Source organism: Falco cherrug, chromosome 2, assembly GCF_023634085.1.
Source record: "Falco cherrug isolate bFalChe1 chromosome 2, bFalChe1.pri, whole genome shotgun sequence".
Lineage (NCBI taxonomy): Eukaryota > Metazoa > Chordata > Aves > Falconiformes > Falconidae > Falco > Falco cherrug.
Genome location: NC_073698.1, coordinates 5,437,523 through 5,458,711, shown reverse-complemented (window position 1 = coordinate 5,458,711; position 21,189 = coordinate 5,437,523). Strand labels below are relative to the sequence as shown.

Here is a 21,189-nt window from a genome sequence, read left to right as displayed (position 1 = left end):
GGTTTGGTTTTGTTCTTTCTTCTGCCTGTCTTGTGACCTGATTTTATCTTTCTTAAAGTGAAGAGGGGCACAGCAGTGTCTCTTGTTTGTGTGCACACCGGGCTTAGAGAAGTGCTGCAAATGTGGGGCATCTGTGGTTGTAACCCTTCCCTGCCCGCGATGCCTCCTTCCAAAAAATGTCCAGCTCCATCTGCCTGGCAAATCCATCTCTAAGGTCTGTCAGAAGGGGAAAATACAAGGAAGAGCAAACTGATCATGTGTAAGCTCATCCTACACCAAGGATTTTCTTAGAAGCTTGGCAGTATTGTAAATTCTCATAAATTAACTCCGTAAGTTCAAGAAAAATCATAGTATCTTTTTATGTCACATCTACAGTCAACCTATTTTCCCACTCTCCCTTCATGTGATTATTTCACCCTGAAGAAGTTTTTCATGATCAAAACCCTGCTGCTCGCTGCTCTTTGTAGCAAGATGTAAACACTATGCTGGCATCTTTAAAGGTTTTGGGAGCCTTTATTCTGCAAGTGTGAGGAGTGAGGACGGGAAAGGAGGCTGTTATACACTCTTGCCCTGGTGCAAATGAGGAATTTTCACCCAGCCCACGTGCATTTAATTCTCCATAACACCTTTCAGAGAGGGGCTGCACTTTGTGCAGGGATTCACTTACCTATTTGCATGTGCCTCACCACCTTTTTAGATTACTCTTCACAGAGGGAATCATCTAGCCTGATGAAGTGCAAGCTCAAAGGAGTTTTCTGGGCATAATGCGCATTATCAACTAGGCCGTTTTTGCCAGATACCTTTCTGAATCCCCTTTAGGTTTTACCAAGTGTCCTATCAAAGACTGCAGGTTAACTTAGGAGTCTACTCGGAGAGGCATCACGGAAAGGAAAGGTGTCAGATACATGTTCCCTGCCAAAGTGCTTTTGAACTTATCTGTCCTGAGGAGCTAATGGGACAGAGCTCTGGGTTGCTTCAATTTTAAAGATAGTGCTGGATCTCTTTTCTTAGAGCAAGCGTAAGAATGCTTGGGAAGTTGCCATGAGTCTGACCAAGTCTGGGAGCCGAGTAACTCCCAGGTGGCCATGCTTGGAGCTTGATGTGAAGGAAGTCCTGAGCGGAACCTGCCAGCTCAGCCCTCATGCAAAGCACAGAAGCCTTGTTTTATCCCCTATGTTAGTTTGCTGTTGAAAGAGAAACATTAAACAGGTAGATTGGGGTTTCCTTGTCTTAATCAAGGATTTGGATGGATCTTCTAAATCCCGAGTCTTGAAACTGCCCGTCTGCAGGTAGATCTAATTCTTGCAATGAAATTAATGTAGACTTGGTGCCCCAGTGGTGCGAATGTGGAAGCTAACATTGTCATGCACGTGTAGAGCTGGTATTAGAGCAGAACTCAGCAAGCTTTATATAAGGCATTAGGTAAATCCCTATTTAAGAGGTTACAGTTTTCAGTCTTCAGCCTACAAATAAGAAAAATCTTACAATCCTGACATCCAGAACTAAGGTGTGGTTTTTTTCTTCTAATGCTTCCTGTGGGTTGAAATGCATGATCTGTTCTCCATGCTGCAAGCCAGAGAGGGTAAACGAGCTCTACACTGGTCACATATTTTCATCCTGTTTCTGCAATGTTTGTTCTCCAAGGACTAACTGCTATTGTGATCCAAGCAAGGAAAGGAAGCTTTCTGCAAACTCTGCTATCTCATCACAAACTAGCCTTAGGGTGAAACTGTGGCCCTGTAAAGACTGAAAAGCAATTCAGGTACCTAAACATAGGCATTCACTGCTAGATAAGATGTCAGGAGGTATTCCAAAAGATGTGCATGAGATGGGAAAGAAGCCCTGGGATACCTCAGGAGATCTCAAACAGGACTAGATGTTCCTACTTAGGTGAGTGAGTGACTCTTTTGGAGTTTTACTGTTGAACTCATGAAAGTGAAGATTTTTTTCTTGGCATGTCAATCCAGTAGTAAATATATGGCATAAAACTTTACTTTTAGATAGAAGAGGAATTATTTTAGACTTTTAGTAATTTTGGAATAATTTCCTCATTATCCTCAGCCACTGTGAGAAAGGCAGGGTGCAGCTGAGTGCATGCAGTGATGGGTTTGTGAAGCTGACGGAGGGTGTTGAGTTAACACCCCCAGCCTTTCCAGACTGCTGTCTGGCACCTCATTCATCTGAAGACCTCTGAGCTACAGGGTCTGTGATAAACAAAGGGGGTCTGTCTTGTGCCTCTGGGTTTCCACTGGCTTATTAAAGATTGGATTGTTTAATGTTATCCTTTAACAGCGAGATATTTCTGTGGATAGGGAGACTCCTGTGTCACTGGACAAGAAAGAAAAGGCTTTCATGTTACTTGTTTAAACCATTAAGCACTGATGTTTTGCTGTTTGACATGCCATTGTTTCTTGCTCTTTCTAACCAGTCCTGTTTCTCCATTCCTTGTGGTTAATTATTGCTCTTATTCTCTTTCCAGCATGTCTTCTGCTCTGTTACTGGATCCGTAGGGGAAAAGTGACTCAGGGAACTCAGCACAGGACCAAGGAGCAGAGAATTAACTGTCCCCATGGGAAGCTTGAGTTACTAGCTGCCACATATGCACATTTTCATTGCTAACAGTGAAGGAAAAGTTAACAAAGAGCTTGTCACCTAGAGCAGAATAGAGGGGAGTAGGAAACAGTTCTGCAAGTAATTTGTATTGCCTACCCATGACAGCACAGTGCATGCAGTTCATGTCCAATTATTACTTTTTGTTATTCATTATTTACATTATGATAACATTCACGGGTACCAGTCAGGACTGCAGCAGCACTGTGAGAGATTCTGCTCCAGCACAGACTGGGTGAGCACTGGAAGTTTTTAGCAGTATAACGATGTCACCTGAGAATATAAATATTCTACTAAAATAAGTATATTGTTACAAGCCATAGTATTGCATGACAGTAAATCCACCTTTTCCTTTTGCAGCTTATTCCTCTTCCGACACAGGAAAGATATGATGCAGGTGTAAACATTTTTCTGTTGAGTATTTATATTTGCATGCAGCTGCAGCAGTTGAGTGCTGCCATAGTTTCAGGCAACGTGAGTCCACGGGTAAATGCGTGTTAAGACAGACCCTGCCCCAGAAGGCATCACGTCTCAGTAGGCAACAAGTGGGAAAGGAATCAGAGGCATAAATGAGTCATAAATCTGTTGAATGGTCATGCTGGACAAGGTGCATGTCTCATCCCTGGATCTGGGCTGGCATTTGCTTGCTACAGGAGGAGGCAAACTAGTCTTCACTCTAATTCCACATCAGTGTCAATGCAGCTCTACTGAAGTTAATGAAAAGCCAGGGTAATTCTAATTAGGCCCCAGCTGTCTAAACGTCTGGTTTGTTATCTTCAGCTCTGGGGAGTTATGTGCCAGGGGCTTCTCAAAAAGTATCTGGCTGGCACCTTTGTTTTGCAGCCTGAAAGAGCACTTAATAGTCTGATCCACCTTGAAGAGTGTCTTGGGCATCTTCTTCCCAATCACTAACTAAAACAGAAATAAGAATGAATTCAGGTCCTGTTACAGTTTGGTAGAGTTCCTGCCACATTTGGCAAGTTGGCTTCAACTTGTAACAAGAGGTGCTTGAGAAAGTGTGAAAATAAATGCTCCTGCAGAATTTTCTTTGAGGCTCGGTGTGACAAATATACTAAAGCAGTCAACTTCAGTTGACTTTTCTTCTCCAGGGTTTTTAGTGTAATGGCTCTGAGATTGGCTGATGGGCAGCTCTGGAGCTTGCTGCTCCTGCAGCTGGGCTGCAACATTTTGTAGAACAGACTACTTACTCAAGACTGGTAGCCTGATCTGTGCAGCATGAGGGCTTTGTTAGTGCTTCATATATGCAAAATGCTTTGTGCTTGAGATAAATTCTGTTACTATCAACCATGTTCTCAGGATACAAGCTTTTAGGTTGGCACTGGTGGCATAGCACTTGTTTGTGGTGGGTGTGGAAGTACAGGGAAAGATTGAACAAAGCAAATAATCCTATCAATTCCCAGCAAAAATACCAGGTTGGAATGGCAACCTCTAAGTTTTGCTGAATTTCTCAGATGTTTTGTTCAAATACAGTTAAAAAAGCAGCAAATGTTGATTTATAAAATGTTGGTGGCTATGTAAATATTTTTAGGGATCTGTATGTTTTAAACAACCTGACTGTACATATAGATGTATTGAAGCATATGGATTAGCTTGTTTTATCACTTCCTGATTGATTATGATCTTTGTAGTCCCAATCAATACACTCTGTAGATTTAGGAAGCTATCTGATCCAGATTGTAGTCTCAAGCAGAGATATATGTCAGAGCTAAAGTGATATGTTGACTTGGTAGCTGGCAGCCAGTGACAAATAGAAGTGAGGAAATTTTTGCTATGGATTTAAAGTTAGGAAAGCAATAGGTTGAACTATCTATGCACGGCATGGCATTGAGCTAAACTGCTCATGTGGTGAGATGCTTCCATGCAGTGTTTCAAAATATGTCGGGGATGCATGATAAAGGCATGCTGCTGAAGTATAAGCAGTTACAGGACCAAAGAAAGGCAAATCATCAGTGGGTGAACGATTGTCACAATGTCATAAAAATAAACAAATGACTGCAAAAGGAACTGGGATTATAATCTTCAGACTATGAGAAACCTCCCGAGATGCCAGTATGCCAGTGTTGCTCAGTGCTGTAGCTCAGGAAAGCAAAACGTATTCAGAAACATCTGAGCATCAGATGCATCACAAAATTGTCCCTGGTCATGGGAAAAAGGGAGAAGTCTGGAACAACTGCTTGTGGCTAGTAGATGGACAACACCATCCCTTATCAGCTGGAGTGCCAGCAAAACAGGACCAGAAAAATGTGGACTAACATCCCTGGAATTATTAGCATATGGAGGTAATTTAATGTAGATAGGAAACAAATCCATGTATCTTGCTTCCAGTTAGTGCTCTGTCTCTAGGCAAGACTGACGCTTACTACCTCCTTGTTGATTTTGCCAGCAAAGTGGACAATTACGGGTGCATTCACGCCATTTGATTTTAAATGTTAGTTGTTAGTTTTAAATGTTAGTTTAAAATGTTAGTTTATCTGGAAATGTCTGCGTTAACTAGGCAGAGGATTTAGGTTCCCCCTTTCAGGTGTTTTGCGTTGCATGAAATTAGGTGCCTAAAATATTCTGAAGTGTATGATATGAATTTGTGTTTACTGTGTCCATCGTGGTCACCTTCTGCATGTGGCCATCTAACCAGGAAAAAGTTGTCTGCAGCCTCCACTTACTACACTTTAAATTGCCCTGTTGTGGTGTGAGTATCTCCTAGTCTGGTTGCAAAGGTTCTTAGTCTTTTCTCACTAATGCTCTGATAACCGTTGCTGGGGACAGTGGACACTTTCAGGTCTATGACTACAGAAACTGGCACAGCTGACAAGAAAGGAAATACGGTGTGGATACCATTATTTGGGTATAGAAAACACATCTAAACAACTGGACATGTGCAGAGACTGGCTTGCTGATGTGAAGATTACTTTAACAAAAAAAGAAAAAGAAAAAAAAAAGTGTTGTGATTTTCCTGGCTTCCCATTTTACATCCCTAACTGTGGGCTGTGGTGGGACCACAAGCAGTGTGGATCTTCCTTTTCCAGAATACGTGATACGATGGTGTCAGCAGGGCAGCACACAACTTGTTACCCAGCTTTAGATTCTTTCAGTGACAATCAGCTCCTATAAAAAGGGAAGGGGAAGAAACGGACCGGAGGTGGGCTGTGGCTATGTTAAAGGGAAAACAGTAACCGATCACTTTAGAAAACTTCACCTCTGTTTGATGGCATCTTACCAAGTCTGCAATTCTCACACCTGAGTTTTGAACTTGTTAATACCGACTGGTCTATCCAGAATCACTAAAGCATGTAGGAGCCCAAATCAAGTACCAGGGTGCTAGATCGAATAATTTCTTACTTCAAATTTATTTTTAATACCAGCAGTAGTTATGCTATCTTTCTCTTGCTTGGATAGTTCATGCTGTACCACAGGTCAGAGCTGATTTTCATCTCATGCTGATTTAACTCAGTTCTTCTGCTGGATTAGGTGAGAGAGGTCCAGTATATCTGAGTGCTACTGTTAAGAAATATTTCCAGATTTCAGACTCATTTGGGGGCCACATCATTTCCAAAATAAGCTTCTCATACTCTCCATACATAATCTGCATACTTTACAGGCAGACAGGGATCAGCTATTCACTACAGAGCCTGAAATGCCTGAGGCTCTTGTCTCTGCTTATATCCATTAGAGGTAAACCTGGGATGATTACAGGGAACACTGTACTTCTGATCATGTCAATGAGCGCAGCTAGCAAGTGTTCTGGGGGCAGATTCTCATCTCATTTGCATTGGTGCAAATCAAGAGTAATTGAGTTATTCCAGATTGAGAGCAGGCAAACTGCTCTAATAGGATTTTCTCTCTCAATAAAAATATTATTGAATTCAGCCACTGACTCTGTTTTGTCACTGTTTTCCTTTGATTTTATGCTGATACACAGTGTTTAGCTTTGGTTCACAGTGAAGCCAAAGAGAAGGTCGCTTGGGAGGGAAATACAATTGAGTCCCTGTTCTGGGACCACTCTTTTGTGAATAGAGTGTGTAGCAGTTGCCCCTAAAACAGATTGTTTCTAGCAAGTCACGTACCTGTCTGCTGGCCCTAATGAAACCCAAACTCAGGGGAAACCAGTAGCCCTCACGCACCATGATCACTCATCGCAGAAATGGGTGGAGAGAAAAGAAACCCATGCAGCAGAATGACATTAAGCTGAGAGATAAAAGGCAGTCTTCAAAATAAAAGGACCAGCTTGAAAGATGGTTTAGAAACAGAAAATTCTTCACATGACGCTTTAAGACAACATAAGCTCCTTTTTGTTTCCTGGCTATTTCTGCCTGTTCCTGGTCAAGAACGTCACAGCTAATAATTGTGTCAGAAAACCTTCCTGTCTGAAAATGATCTCTTCCTAATGGATAGATGATTCCATATGGTTTCATATGTCATAGATGGAGGGAGAACATATTGGACGACTGGCCACAGCTGGCAGTTCGTGTTAGTGCCATATGGATAAATGTGCGAGCTCTACTGCATTGTGTATTCAAGTAAACCATTTATCTAAACAGGTGCTGACCCACTGGGAATGCATTTTTATGGTCAAACTTGCAGCATGCATTCATACGAATCCCTCTGTTCTCCCCTCCTTTTTCTGCAGTGCAAACACGAGTTACTTGGATATCATTTGCCTCCATTCTGTGTTGCACATCAACGTCCATAAAAGCACACCTGGGCAGCCCTTTTGTAAACGAGACCATAATTTGGCTCTCTGAACTGTATGGATATTAGAAGACCAGTCTCCAAAATCCTCTTTGGGAACCAGCCTGTAATATTCACTTCCAATAGACATTGCTATATCATATTCAGGAGATTAAAATCACCCCATTTATGAGGCTGTATAAATACAGAATCAGACTTTCCACCTCCTTGAGCTACTGTACTCTGTCCCTAGTTCCAGATGAAATTTTTGCACTTCCTTTCTCTTCATGCCATAATTGCCTCTTTGTCTAAACATGCTTCATTTTGGAATTCCTCTCACTTGCATTCCTAATATGTGCAGTTCAAGGTACTTGCTGACTGATTTATGCTGGGCTTGTGTAGCTCCTTTGGAAATGGAACAGAGCACATTCCATCCATCTGCGTAATAAAACCAGCCAGTGCAGGGTGGGAGCACTCAAACCGCAGCAGAAATAATCTTCACCTAAATTTTGACTCAGTTATCTGTCTCTCCATCAACTCTCCTGATCGGCTGGGGTACTAAAATCATGCCTAGGGAGCAAACCTTCATGAAAAAAGGTTTCTTATTATGCTGTTTATTCTAGAGCTCTGTGTCACAGCCAGCACCAAATACGGGGGTGAGGGAAAATGCCTCATCTGCATTGCTGAGCAAGGATTTTGTTAAGATCGCAGCCCTGTTAATTTGGTCCTAACGTTCAGAAAGTTGTAATATCAATTATACTCTCTGGGCTCCTTATAGAATCACAGACCTTTAAAAGTCATCTAGTCCAACCACCTGCCATAAGCAGAGACACCTTCCACTAGACCAGGTTGCTCAGAGCCCCATCTAGCCTGGCTTTGAATGTTCCCAGGGATGGGGCATCTACCACCTCTCTGGGCAACCTGTGTCAGTGTCTCACCACCGTCAGCATAAAATATTTCTTCTTTCTATCTAATGTATATCTCCCCTCTTTCAGTTTAAAACCATTACCTCTTGTCCTATTGCCACAGGCCCTACTAAAAGGTCTGTCCCCATCTTTCTTATAAGCCCCCTTTAAGTACCGGAAGGCCACAGTAAGGTCTCTCCTTCATCTCCTCCCACCCGCTTTACAGGCAGAGTAACTCACTCGCCTTTATCACAGGAGGAAACATTTTATATGAATTAGATCCATTTGGGGTTAAACCAATCTACAGTCCAAAGCTCAGATAAGTAATTTTATTAATATGATATGAGTTGTATTGCCCATTCACAACTGTACCAACCCCATGGCATGCAAAGGGACAGAGAGCTAGTTTGGGTAGGAAAATCAGGAATTCTGCAGTGGTTGGAGGAATAAGCCTGGCAGTCACCCCATGCTTTTTTCTGCTCAGCAGTTTCATGTAACTAATAGTTCACCTGTGGCTCCTTGAGAAGTGAGAAAACAGAATGAGCCTCAACCCACCAGAAAGAGGATGGTGACACTAATTCTTATCTCACATCATCTACTTACCTGTAGCCACATGCAACGTGCACGTTCCCTTGCTTCAGTTTATTTGTGCTCATATATTCTAAACATTAGTTAAGCTTTCATAGCGTAACAGTAATCAGGCAGCTTAAATAGCAAGTTCTCAGCTGTGTTTGGTGCATACTGTGCTGTGGGAGATTTAAAAGAAAATCAGAAAGTGCATGACGGAGATTAAGATGATTCTGAATTGCTGTTTATAAGACTGAGTCCCCTTTGTGCCTCTTATCTGCTGTTTGAAGTACCGTTACTTAAGCTCAGCGTTGGGGGCTGGGGCGGGGGGATGCGGGGAGGAGAATCTTTCTGAGAGGATGTGAGAAGCCATTTCAAAAGACGATGACACTCCAGTAAATAAAGCACAAAAGTTTCAGGTCAGCACTGAAATGGTGGATGAGATGGAGTTGCACCCGAAAGAAAACTTGTTCATCCAGGAGGCTTTCAAATCTCGTTGCTGAGATAAAGAAGATCAAAGTGTTTAAACACGTTGATCCACTACTGAGGAAAATTTAGTGCTGGCAACAGAGAGCAGCTGCAGTATAGCTGGCGTGTCTAAACTCACAGCAGGGGACTAATTGCTCGTATGGATATAGGTTTGCCTGACAAAACCAGGTCTGAAGGAATGTCATTCTCATTCACAGAATGATGGAGATCTATTGGTAAGCAGTAAAATGCCAATCTAAAGTACACAGCATCGTCAGGAGGGATGGAGCTGCTGGGAGCAGAGCTGCAGCATGGGTGAGGGGGGTGCATGAGGATTCTCTGCTTTTATTCAGCTTCTATTGTGCAGGGAAAGATCCCATCAATTTGCTCAAGATGATAGCATTAGCTTCAAGCCTGCCTTGAGATGTATTAAATAATGAAATGAGGAAGAGTAGCTCAAAGTCAAACCTTAATGCTATTTGTACAACATATTGTCCTAGGGAAGTAGCCTGGAGAGGGGGGCTGTGGCCACCAGAGAATTCCAAATTTTATATAAAAACTGAAATGTTATCTTTATACAAACTATTAACTGGGAAGGGCGTGGAGAATATTGAGGCTGGTTATAAAAAAATAATCCAGTCAACTATTCCTGGTACAATCACAGCTGTAAAGTTACTTATGGCAAGTCTGGTGGAGAGGCTGTTCCGGCATCTCATTAAACAGGTTCCTTCTTGCAGTCCCAGCACTCGACAGAGGGTGTGTTCTGGTTTTATTAAGGGATTGAGCAGAAAGAAGGTCTGAAGCAAGGGTTAGTGATAGGGCTTTTCCCATGACACAGAAGTTATTTCTGGCAGAGGTAGGAACTGAACGGTATTTTTGCATTTGGCTGTGAATACTGAGACGTTTGAGTTCTTCTGTGTAGCTAATACTTGAATGCCCATTTTCTTCGCATTCCAAGGGAAATAAATAAATAAATAAATAAATACTGCAATTCTGATCCACAGCATCTTCTTCATTGAAGTATAGCACTTAGTGTCATTGTATGTACTCAGCAAAAAGCAAAGGCGGCTCAGCCACCCCAGTCTTTCCAGTTGAGAAGGACAGACATTTTGCCTCTGGGAGGAAATTAAATACTCCTGTGCTGAGTCATTACAGTACAGTACAACATGGCAATCCAGCTCCAGATGTTCAGCCCGTATTTGGAGTTTGTAGTTCTGGTAACAGCAAAGGTCACAGTGTGTGTATATGTATGTGTATGTATACCTACATACATACATTTGTGTGCGCATGTGCAGCCACATAAATGAAGTGTATGCTTTGACCCTTTTTAATACCACCTCATTCCTGGGGCTTTCCAGAAGTATCTAAATCACTCATTCTGGGATTCCAGGATAGGCAACCAACGGAGGGAGAGAAGGGCATTCAGAGGCCACAGACCTCTCCTGTCACCACAAATGAAAACCTTTTCATAGCTCTGCCCTTGATTGCTCCTTTCAGTGGGGATCCTCGTTAAAGCCATTCAAATGCCAATATGTCACCTAAATGCAGGAGGTAAATTCTTCCATGGTTTCTAGAAAGAGCATCACAGCATGCCTACATTTGCCTCAGCATGATGGCCAGCAGGACAGGCTGCTAAGCATGTAGCAATGGGGTAGACATAGCATGTGGTGGGCTGCAAAGAAAGAGTACAGTTATGAATGTATTCTCTGATGGATTAAAAGTTTGAGTCATTCGGGATGTCCTAGGACATTCAATGTGGCCTCTCTTTGCTGGTTTGGAAAGGGGCAGGTCTTTCTTAAGTATTGTGTCAAACCTGCCAGCCCAGAAGATGCCTCAGATAGGTGATGGCATCTCTCAGGGTCAGAAGCACCCTTGGAGAAGTACTGCCCATTCCTCTTTGGACCTGTCCTGTGTTGGGCTGTAATCACATTGAGCTGGAGGAGAAAGGCTGTGGCACAGGCACAGGGGACGGTACATGGAGTCCCTATGTGGCCCACCTTGAGTGCCCCTCTTTCTCAGCAGTGTCCCCCAGCAGTGTTACACCCCCTAGGAAGTCAGGAGACAATGCTGAGGAGCACATCCTCCTAACCCAGAAGCACTGAGCTTCAAGGAACAGTGTCCTTGGCCTCTGTTGACCTAGTACTGGTCACACCAATGCAACAGCCAGCTGATTTACACCAGTAAATCAATTACAAATTAAGGAATGGGTGCAGCAGCCTGTATCAGGCACAATGTGCCCCCAGGCAGTGCAGAACTATCTCGCCCAATCTACCTGTTGGTCCAGCAGCTATGTAACATTTTAAATTCTGAGAAAACAGCTTTTAAAAAGATGTTAAAAGATTATTTAATATCCATTTCACGTACCATTAATTTGTTACAACAGTTATACCAGGAGCTTTTGCTTTGTACATCTCGTTAATCACTGGTGTCTCACATTTTTTTATGCTTATTCTACTTTTAAGACATTTGCAAACACAAATATTCCAGTGGAGTTTTTGTGGACAATGTGTCATCTGTGGCAAATGGGATAAAAGCATTGCAAGGAATTGTAATTTTTCTCAACATTTTCAAGTCAGAGTATGTCAAAGCTGAGGTGTACAAATAACCTACAAAATGACCAGATAGCATGTATAAGGAGGTATGCAGGAGTGTTTATAGTCTACAAGAAACTTGAGCTCCACATAGGTTAGCCCACAATTGCCAGCCTGTATTAGGGTCAAGTTTTCCATCCATGAGATCAATAGCTGTGCTCCTGTGAACTTCTCAATGTCAGCTTACCTACCCATTGCCGAAAAAAGCAGGGGCAGAAATTACCCTTCGTTGCAGAGCATTTGAAGGGGTCTGGATTAAAGATCGGCACTGGATAAAGCAAAAGATTATTGTCTCCATTTAACAGCTTTAATGAAAAGTGTATTGACTGTGAGATTATGTTTTATTGTCGGTCAAGTCAATGATGAAAGACCTGAAGCCATTACAGGACAACAATTGAGCAACAATTATAGAAACATCTGTTGTGAACTGGGAAACATACTGTGATACTTTTCTAGGCCATACAGAAATTCTTTCTTCTACAGGGACATTTTTAATAGCCAGTTAAAATAGGCAAGGAGAACTGGTTTTACTTATGAAATGAACCCAACAGAAAAAATATTTTTTCCCACAGAAAAAGGAGTAGCTGAAAAAATGATCCAGTAGCCAAAGACGACATTTTATTTTTCACAGTAGACCAGAAAAATATTTATCTTGGAGATGTTATTGCACAAAAGATGTATTTTAATGCTTTGAATATAGTGATATGGATTATGATAATTTCAAAGCAAATTTTGTGGTAAGAGCCAAAGAAAGGTTTTACACATGCAGGAAGGCTGCTTTCTAAACTGCTTTGCAAGCCTTGATCAGATGGGTATGTTAATTTTAAATTAGGCAACTAATTCACTACAAAAAAGAAGCTGTTGCATTTCTGTACAATCACTTAGCCCACCTGAAATCTAAGTTTAATGAATCAAATTCCCACAACAGAAGCAACTCAATTAAGGTCGCTACACTTCAGGCTGATGAAAATGCCCTGTTCTTTGTTCCAGTTGGCCAAAATTGGATATTTTGTCCTCAGCTTCTCCTGTTTTGCTAAAATAAGTTATTTAACAGTTCATTATCATGGCCAACTGTAACGTTTTGAACAGTGTCATTACTGAAATGCTGCTCAGCCTTCGTCAAGGCAACATTATAGTTATTGGCTGGAGGGGTAGGTATTCACTTGTACTGAGAAAATATAGTTTGGGCTGAGATTCTTTGTTAATTTATGCAACTAAAAACTAGGCATCTAAGCAAGTCTAGGTTAATAACTCTTTAAAGTCTAATATGCACATGTCTAAAGTCAGCTGAGAGAAATCTGTGATTACCAAAGCATATACAAGCAAATAAGACTTACATATGGCACAATTAAAAGTAGAACATGAAAGCTAACTTTTTGCACAAAGCATATCTCGTGATCTTGCAACAAGTGAGGAAGAAGAGCTTGGTATACAAAGAGCACAGGACAGTAATTCTTTGATGAATGTTAAAATGTAATTCTGCTGAAGCTCGACAGGACCCATTCTACATCCTTTACTTGTGGAACCATTTCCCAGAAATCCAGTTTTTCACCTGAAATTATTACACACTGAGAAAATTATCTTAATTCTGAGAAGCCTCCACTGTGTAACCTTTTCCAACCTGCTCTACAGACTGCTTAAAAAACAGCCTCACCCTTCTTCAAAGAACCCCCAAAAAAACAGCAAACAGAAAATACCGTGAAATGGCCCCTACAACAATTGGAACAGATTGGGATGCGCAAAAGACTCACTCTGCTGGGAGCTAGCTGTCCTGGCTGATGGGGTTCAAAATTGAGTTGATATGTGGGCTAAAAAGAAGAGGTGCTTAGGGGAAGAACAGCTCTCCAGGCTTAACTGCTTTTGTAGTTCCTCCCCAAGGGTGGCTCAGACTGCACTCTCCATCCTCCCTCTAATGGTCCTCCCTTGTTTCCTTTTTATCCAAAAGAGGGATGGATAACAAGCCTTAACTCTTCCCCAACTGACTCAGTGTCTGGGGATGATGGTCCCTTCAGGCAAACCTTGCCACCTGTTATGGGTTGGTTATGAAGGACCTCCTCCCAGATTTCTAAGCTCTGCCTTCCCCATGTGTTTGCCACCACGGGCTGATTGTGTGGATGACAATTGTGATGATAATTATACTAATTTGTTTTTTCTTATGACAATCTGTGAGCATATATGATAATGAAACATAAGGCCAAAACCAATGAGTATTTCTACATGGAGTGTCAATTTGGTGTAAAAAGGAAAACCTGTGCAGGTCTGGAGCGTGCCTATAGAATCACAGAATCATTTAATATGGAAAAGACCTTTAAGATCATTGAGCCCAACTGTTAACCCAGGACTGCCAAGTCTACCACTAAACCACGTCCCTCAGTGCCTTATCTATGTGTCTTTTAAACACCTCCAGGGATGGTGACTCCACCACCTCCCTGGGCAGCCTGTTCCACTTCTTGACAGCCTTTCAGGGAAGGAATTTTTCCTAATACCCAATCTAAACCTCCCCTGGTGCAACTTGAGGCCATTTCTTCTTGTCCTGTCACTTGTAACTTGGGAGAAGAGACTGACCCCACCTTGCTACAACCTCCTGTCAGGTAGCTGTAGAGAGCGAGAAGATTATGGTGGTGGTTTGGCTTCAGTCATTGCAAAGGAATATGCTTACAGAAAGATGTTCTTTGATTCTGCTGAACCCAACGAGATTCTCTTCTGCTTTCATTTGCTGCCTTTTGGAACATGCCTGTGATCTCTGGAATATATCAGCCATGCCTTCCTGTTCTCCATGGGGGAACAAAATAATGAGAGGTTGTCCTGTGAGCAGGGCTTCAATTGGGAGGATGATTTTCAGCTCATTTCCGCATGCGCTGTCTCCGCTTCCCACCTCACTCTACTTAGCTGCTGTGTTAGACAGCAAACCCCCAGCCATCGCTTACAGCAGAGGGTGATAATGGAAAAAGAGATGGAGAGAAGTGTGCTGCAGTGACCGGTTTATATATGTATGCATTTATTTAATCCTGGTCATGAGTAAGTGTCTCCAACTTATCAGACTGTCCTCATTTGGCCACGGTATTTTGAAGGAACACCTGACTTCAGGGACATAGTGAAGCTCTACTAACTCCAGCAAGACTTAAACTTATGCTTAATGGTAAACGTCTGCTAAAAGCATTATTTGGGGATGGAGGGGACCACAGAACATGGCGAACTGCTTTGCAGGATCCTCAGTTCAGGCCCAGAGGTGGGGACTAAAGTATTGCTTGCCACAAATGCACAGTTAGTCTGAACATCCATGGTGAGGGCACATTCATGATCTACCTCCTTCACTCAGCCTCCCAGCAGCAACCAGGCCATCTACCACCATTTCTTGTGCTGTTGAGGATGGCACTAATTACTGCCATCTCAGGGGTGGTGTTTGCTTGCAAAGTGGGCACTGTCATTAGGAATTCAATTGGTACCACAGTAATTCAGAGGCATCCCACCTACTGTGAGTTAATCAAGGAGGGACCACAGCAGCAGGCTAGCCAGGAAAAGCTCTGCTATTTCTAGGGCTGAGCACTGCTTTGACCCTTCAATTGCTTTTGGAATATATAATACATTTGGAAATAACATATCCGAAAAGGCCCCAAGCAAGTAAACCCCAAAACAATCCAACCATCAAAAATCTGGATTAAAGACCACAGGTGGCAAAAATTGTTCTCTCCTTCTGTGTGGTCCCTAATGCAGGTGCCTTATTTTCACAACACTTACAATGAAAACATTTTCTTTTTGGATGCTCTTTAGGGCACAATGTAATGCATCAAAATAAATCATTGCGTCATACGCCTGTTGCGAATAAAAGCTGATGCACCAAATGTCAAGGTTGCTCACTTTGATTAATCAATGAATATTGCCAATTTTTCTAACAGTGTTGAGGGAAAAAATGGTAGTGAAGGAGGAAATATTGAATCATTACAAAGACATAAATATATAAGATATTGATATGATAAGTTTATATAGATTTAGAGATGATATTTTTTTCAAGTAAGGCAAAATCTCCCTTGGATCTGTGATTTGGTAAAGAAACTGTACACCATTTCCCACATCCCCCCACCCCCCCACCCCATTTTCACTTATTAAATGAATTCAGTAATCTTCATATTGAAAAAGCATTCATTTAAACTGCTGTGGAGAAAACTTCTGATCAAATCAAGAGCATTAGCTTCAAGGCCACCCTTCTTCCTCTGAGACAGGAAGTATCTGTGTGATAAATTAACTATGGGTGAATGCTAAGTCTTTAATGAGAAGAAACATGCTCTGTTGCATTCAGCCTTTCATGTGAAAGCTGTTTGGGACCTTACTGAAAAGAATGTGTTAATCAAGAGAAAAGCATAATTACTGTCTTGTCAACAGACACAAATGGGAAAGCCTGGTGCAAATGAGGTTGAAATTAACTCCAAAAAACAGACAAAAAAAGAGTTTTTCTATAAGGTTTTCAGAGAGCTTGCTTTACACTGCACAGTGATTTATGACAATTGGAATCTCACTATTTCTGCAATTAATATTACTGGATGCTTCCTATTCAGAGGAATGTTAATCATAATAATGCAAATTAAAGTATTATTGCAGCTATGCCTCAGAGTTCATATTTCATATTGAGCCAAAGGTTCAATATCCAGCATCCTTCTCAATGGAGCATTTGCATTGTATGGATAGATGAATGTGCACCAAAGGTAAAATAACTGAATTAATATAAACCAGAATAATATGTCTGGAGCACAGCTTCCCATTTTCCCATTTTGCTGTAAGGTCCTGATTGTTCAGGCTTTTTAAACCAATAATAAATTATTGCAATGCACTGCTAATTACACCTCACTGAAGTTGTGTACAGTATAAATTGCACTGGCAGTGGACTTAGATTAAGTTTCTTATGCTTATTTTTAGCAAGTCGAAGGCAATTCATTTCCAGCTATGCCGTGTTTAAAAGTTTAGAGTGAAAAGCCTGTAATTACTTCCTAATAGGATGAGAATATTGGTGACAAATATTTTGTCCTACACATCTTTTTGCAATGAATACATCAATGAGAAAGGCAAAAGCAACAACACATATTAATTTTGACATGTGTTTAAAAAATATAATGCATATTTATAAATTTTGCTCCTGCAAATATTTTCTACATTTGTCTTCTTCATGTTTTTACCTCCCTTTATGCTCCCATAGATCATATCTTAGCTCATGATTAGCTTTTTGTGACTGCTGAAGCTCCTGAAAATATTTGGTCCCTTTCCTTTTTCCTTCTTTTTCTTTCCTTTTTGTTGTTGTTGTTGTTGTTGTTTGTTTTTTGTTTTATTTTTCCCCCCCTATGAGTTTTGATTGGTGAGGGGGGTGGGAGAGAAGAGGGGATGATTGTCTTCTTTTTCTTTAATTCTGCTGGATCAAAAACTTGAAGTTTTTGAGACTATTTCAAAGCTGATTCAGAAACATCAGTATTTTATTTCAGAAAACAAACAACCCATGTAAAGTAAGTCCATACTACAAATGCTTTTCCTAATCCTTTTCTCTGTAGCAGAAAGTTGGTTTTTATTTTCATCCAAAATGAATGTTACTACTGCATTAAAACTGTTTATCAGGAGGTGACAGTAGAGGAAGTTGTGCATGCAGACCAGGTGAGACCCTACATTTGAGGGAAAAAAAGAGTGCAGTCATAGAGCAGTGACTAGAGCTTAAATGTCCATCCCATAGTGTTACTGTCCTCTTGAGAGGAAATTAAGGAAGTCCTTAGGTGGGGGACACATTTTAAGCTTTACAGATCTAGGTTTAAATTCAGGACAAACTTCCTGTATAACATCACGGAAATCACTGTGGACCAGGTCCTCCAAAATCCCTCACCACCCTGCTGAGTGAGCAGGAGGTACCCAAATAACTTTCAGGACCAGATCCAAATGGTATTGCTGTATGTCTTATTCTATAGCCTGTGGTCTGGATTAAGCAGTTATGTGCTCTGGGTGCCTGATGCTCACTTTCTGGCATCGCTTTACATCTACTTGGGCTTGGTCTTTCAAAATGGCATTCAGGTCATGACATAGATACGTACATACTGACATATAAGCATAGATTTTTTTGTTTTAAAGAGAAGAAATCACCTTGATGGTGCATTTGATGGGTTATCTCAGAGATACACAGGCAGGCAGGGCACTGTAACTTCCAGAAGAGAGGTGCAAATGCACAAGCAACTGTAACTTTTCAATTTGTAACCATGACTGCTAAAAGAGCAGAGCTGACCACCTCCTTATTCTCTCTATGCTGGAGCCTATTCACAAAAGTGGAAATAATAGCACTTCCCTACCTTGACAAGCAGTTTAAAAATACATATATTAAAAATCAGGAGAAGTATAGATGCTATGGTAGTGGGGGACCGTAAGTTTACCAGAGTCCTGAGAAAGGAGAATGAACAATTTATTCTCACATCCTCCTCATTTCCAGATCTCCCAGAAAAGCATTCTGGTGAGCGATAGCCTCTTCTGCTTTTGTTTTCCCTCTCATTGAAGTGAACACCAGTGAGAGAGGAGACTCACAAAATTAATTCAGATTGGCTTAGATAAGGACCCTGTGATGTTGATTAAAAACCATCCACAGGGCCATTAGCAAAGTGAGATAATAAATGAAAATGCATTGAATTGCATGAGTTTTCCAGTGGGGGAACATCAGGGAGCAGTCTTGAGTCCAGTCTTCTTTAAACATCTTCATTCATTAGCCAAAAGACAGGAAAAGAGTACATGTTAATTAAAATCACAGATGATCCAAATTGGGAGGCACTGCATAAATCAGTGAAGATAGAGAGATTAGAAACCTTAGGCAGGAAATGACAAAATGAGATGCAGCCTCGAAAAATGCATGTGGGGGAGAAATAATCTGTACAAGGACGCAATCAGCAGAAAGGAGGGTTGTTCAAGAAGCAGAATAATTGGGAGGAAGCCAAAGGATGTGGACCATGGAGTAAAGGGCAACCTAGCAGAGAAGATATTTAAAGGTGACCTTTGCACCTTTTCAGTGGACAGCTTGGATTCAAAATTAATTTACAATTGGCAGGATTAAAAGGTCAGTGTAGTTTTGGACCATATATGCAGAAACAAGTTGCCAAGAAATTATGTGGAAGCCCACCTCTATAATAGCATGTTATCACATCATTCAGGCTTCTTAATTTTAGTGTTTTCCAATTCTGTAAGACCTTGTAGACCAGAATGCATGTAAAATAGATGCATATCAAGCAAAATGGGTAGCCTAGGAAAGTTGCTGGCCCTGGCAAAGTTGTCTTTCAATGAAACTACACACACCGAGTTGCTGTGGTCTCTTCTCCACCTCCCCAGACCCTATGGGACTTTGTCTCCCTGAGACGAGAAAAGGAGCTAAGAGGAGGGGCTTGAGGCTAATCAGCTAATGAGAGGTGCAAGAGAAGAGGAGCCCCAGTGCTGTACTACACTTCCTTTGAACCTCCTGCTTGTGGTGTGACAGGTTTGTCACACATGAATCATCACTTTTAAACTGAGGCTCTTCCACCACAAGCAGCTCAGATAAGACAAAATTTACTGATGTGAGTGGAAACAACAAGAAGCATCTGTGTAAGATCTCAGTCGTTTCGCTCTAACAAAGGTATAAGATTTAAGGAAGGAAATACTTGGGATACCACATAAATAAAAAGATTTTTTTCACCCGAGGACTGCAAAATCACACAATGAAAGGAACAACTACCATGTTAATTGGAAACCTTTGAAACTACAATAGAGCAACTGGTAAATTACTCTTTTGGCAAAGGGATGGATATTTGCACAGTTAGCCATGGACAGGCATTTAAATCTAAGAGCTGTACAGGAAGCCTTAGATTGTATTTAACAAACACATTTATTTCCAGGAGATGATTAAGCATACCTTAGTACAGTGCTGATGTGATATTATACTAGGAACCACATACGTATAGATAACTGTTTTATGTGCCCTGTCTAACTGTTATAATTTGTTTTTAAATCATTTAGGGTAGCAAATAAGTTAAAAATCACTAAATAAAACACTGATTTGTGTGTGTGTGTGTGTGTGTCTTTTTGCAGGTAGACTGAGAGTAACACATGTCCAGATTAAAACTGTATCCTACAAGAAGTATTTGATGGATTATTCCTAGACATTTCTAAGAAGGTAAATACAAAAAGTGAGTACTAATTCCAGTACCTGGGGTGTTTTAATTATGTTTTGTTGTTTAAAATCAAATTACGATAGTTGTAATGTTTCTTGTGTGGATTTCTCTAATCAGTTATGAAGAATTTCCCTAATTTCTTTAGAACATGTCTATTATTGATCTGTGTTTATTTTTGTTATCTGACAATTGTAATTTGCATTACAGTCCCAGTCAAGGACTCATTTTCCCTGTGGCAGGCACTCCAGAAACATAGACATTCTCTGCATGAAATTATTTACATCTAAGTACAAATCAAGAAGCCATGGATAGTGACAGACAGATGGAGACCCACAGATGTAATAAAGAACTGCTGGTCAGTATGACAGGCAAGGCGAATAGAGCATCTGCAGCCTAGCCCTTGTCAGTGCTTTCTAGATATTGCTGCAGTGAAAGGAAGAGAATAGAAAGGTTATTTTATAGATATTTATGGAGAGTAGCATGGAAGAAAATACAAAAGCAGTCATTTGAAAATCCAGCACATGGACTGAGGAAAATGGTTGTGTGGGTTGACTGGATGCGGACAGCCTAGTTTTGATATAAATGCTGAAGGGAAATCAATGGTATATGTGGGAAAAGGGCCTTTGCATCCAGGGAATATCATCAGAGCAAATTAACATCTGTGAACAATGAGAAAAAGGGATTCTGCAGTAATTAAGATGTTCAATGATAAAGTCTGAGATAAGAGATTCACCTAGACGGCTAGATAGAGAGGAAAGACATCTTCAGTGTGTTGCACAGAACAGATCTGCAAGACTGTGATTTAACTGGGAAGTGGCATCTGGGAGAGGAGCATGAGTTGAATCTGATATCAAGGTTATAGGCATGTGACAGGATGGTGGCATTGTCCACAGTGAAAGAGAAGGAAGGTTGCTTGGAGATCATAGCTGGGACTCCTCAAATGGAAGGAAAGCAAAGCTGAGACAACTGAGTACACAGACCAGGAAAGGGTAGAGAAGTAGAACCATGAATCAAAGAATCAGAGATTATTTGAGGTTGGCAGGGTCTACTGGAAATCATCTAGTCCAACCACCTGCTCAAAGCAAGCTTTCCTAAAGAAGGTTGCTCAGTGCTGTGTCCAGCTGAGTTTTTAGTAACTCGGTGAGTGAGGCCTCCATAACCTCTCTGGGGAACTTGTTCCAATGTTTGACCATGCTCAGTGCAAATAAG

The 21,189-nt window shown here is 41.2% G+C and overlaps 1 long non-coding RNA gene across 1 annotated transcript in view; it reads left to right on the top strand.

Annotated features, from left to right (window-relative positions):
- LOC129735436 (uncharacterized) overlaps positions 1-19,995 on the top strand; it is a 196,974-nt gene extending 176,979 nt beyond the window's left edge. The window contains exon 3 of the long non-coding RNA XR_008731074.1: positions 19,898-19,995. This is a non-coding gene — a long non-coding RNA (uncharacterized LOC129735436). The remainder of the gene's footprint in view (positions 1-19,897) is intronic.
- Positions 19,996-21,189: the final 1,194 nt, after the last annotated feature.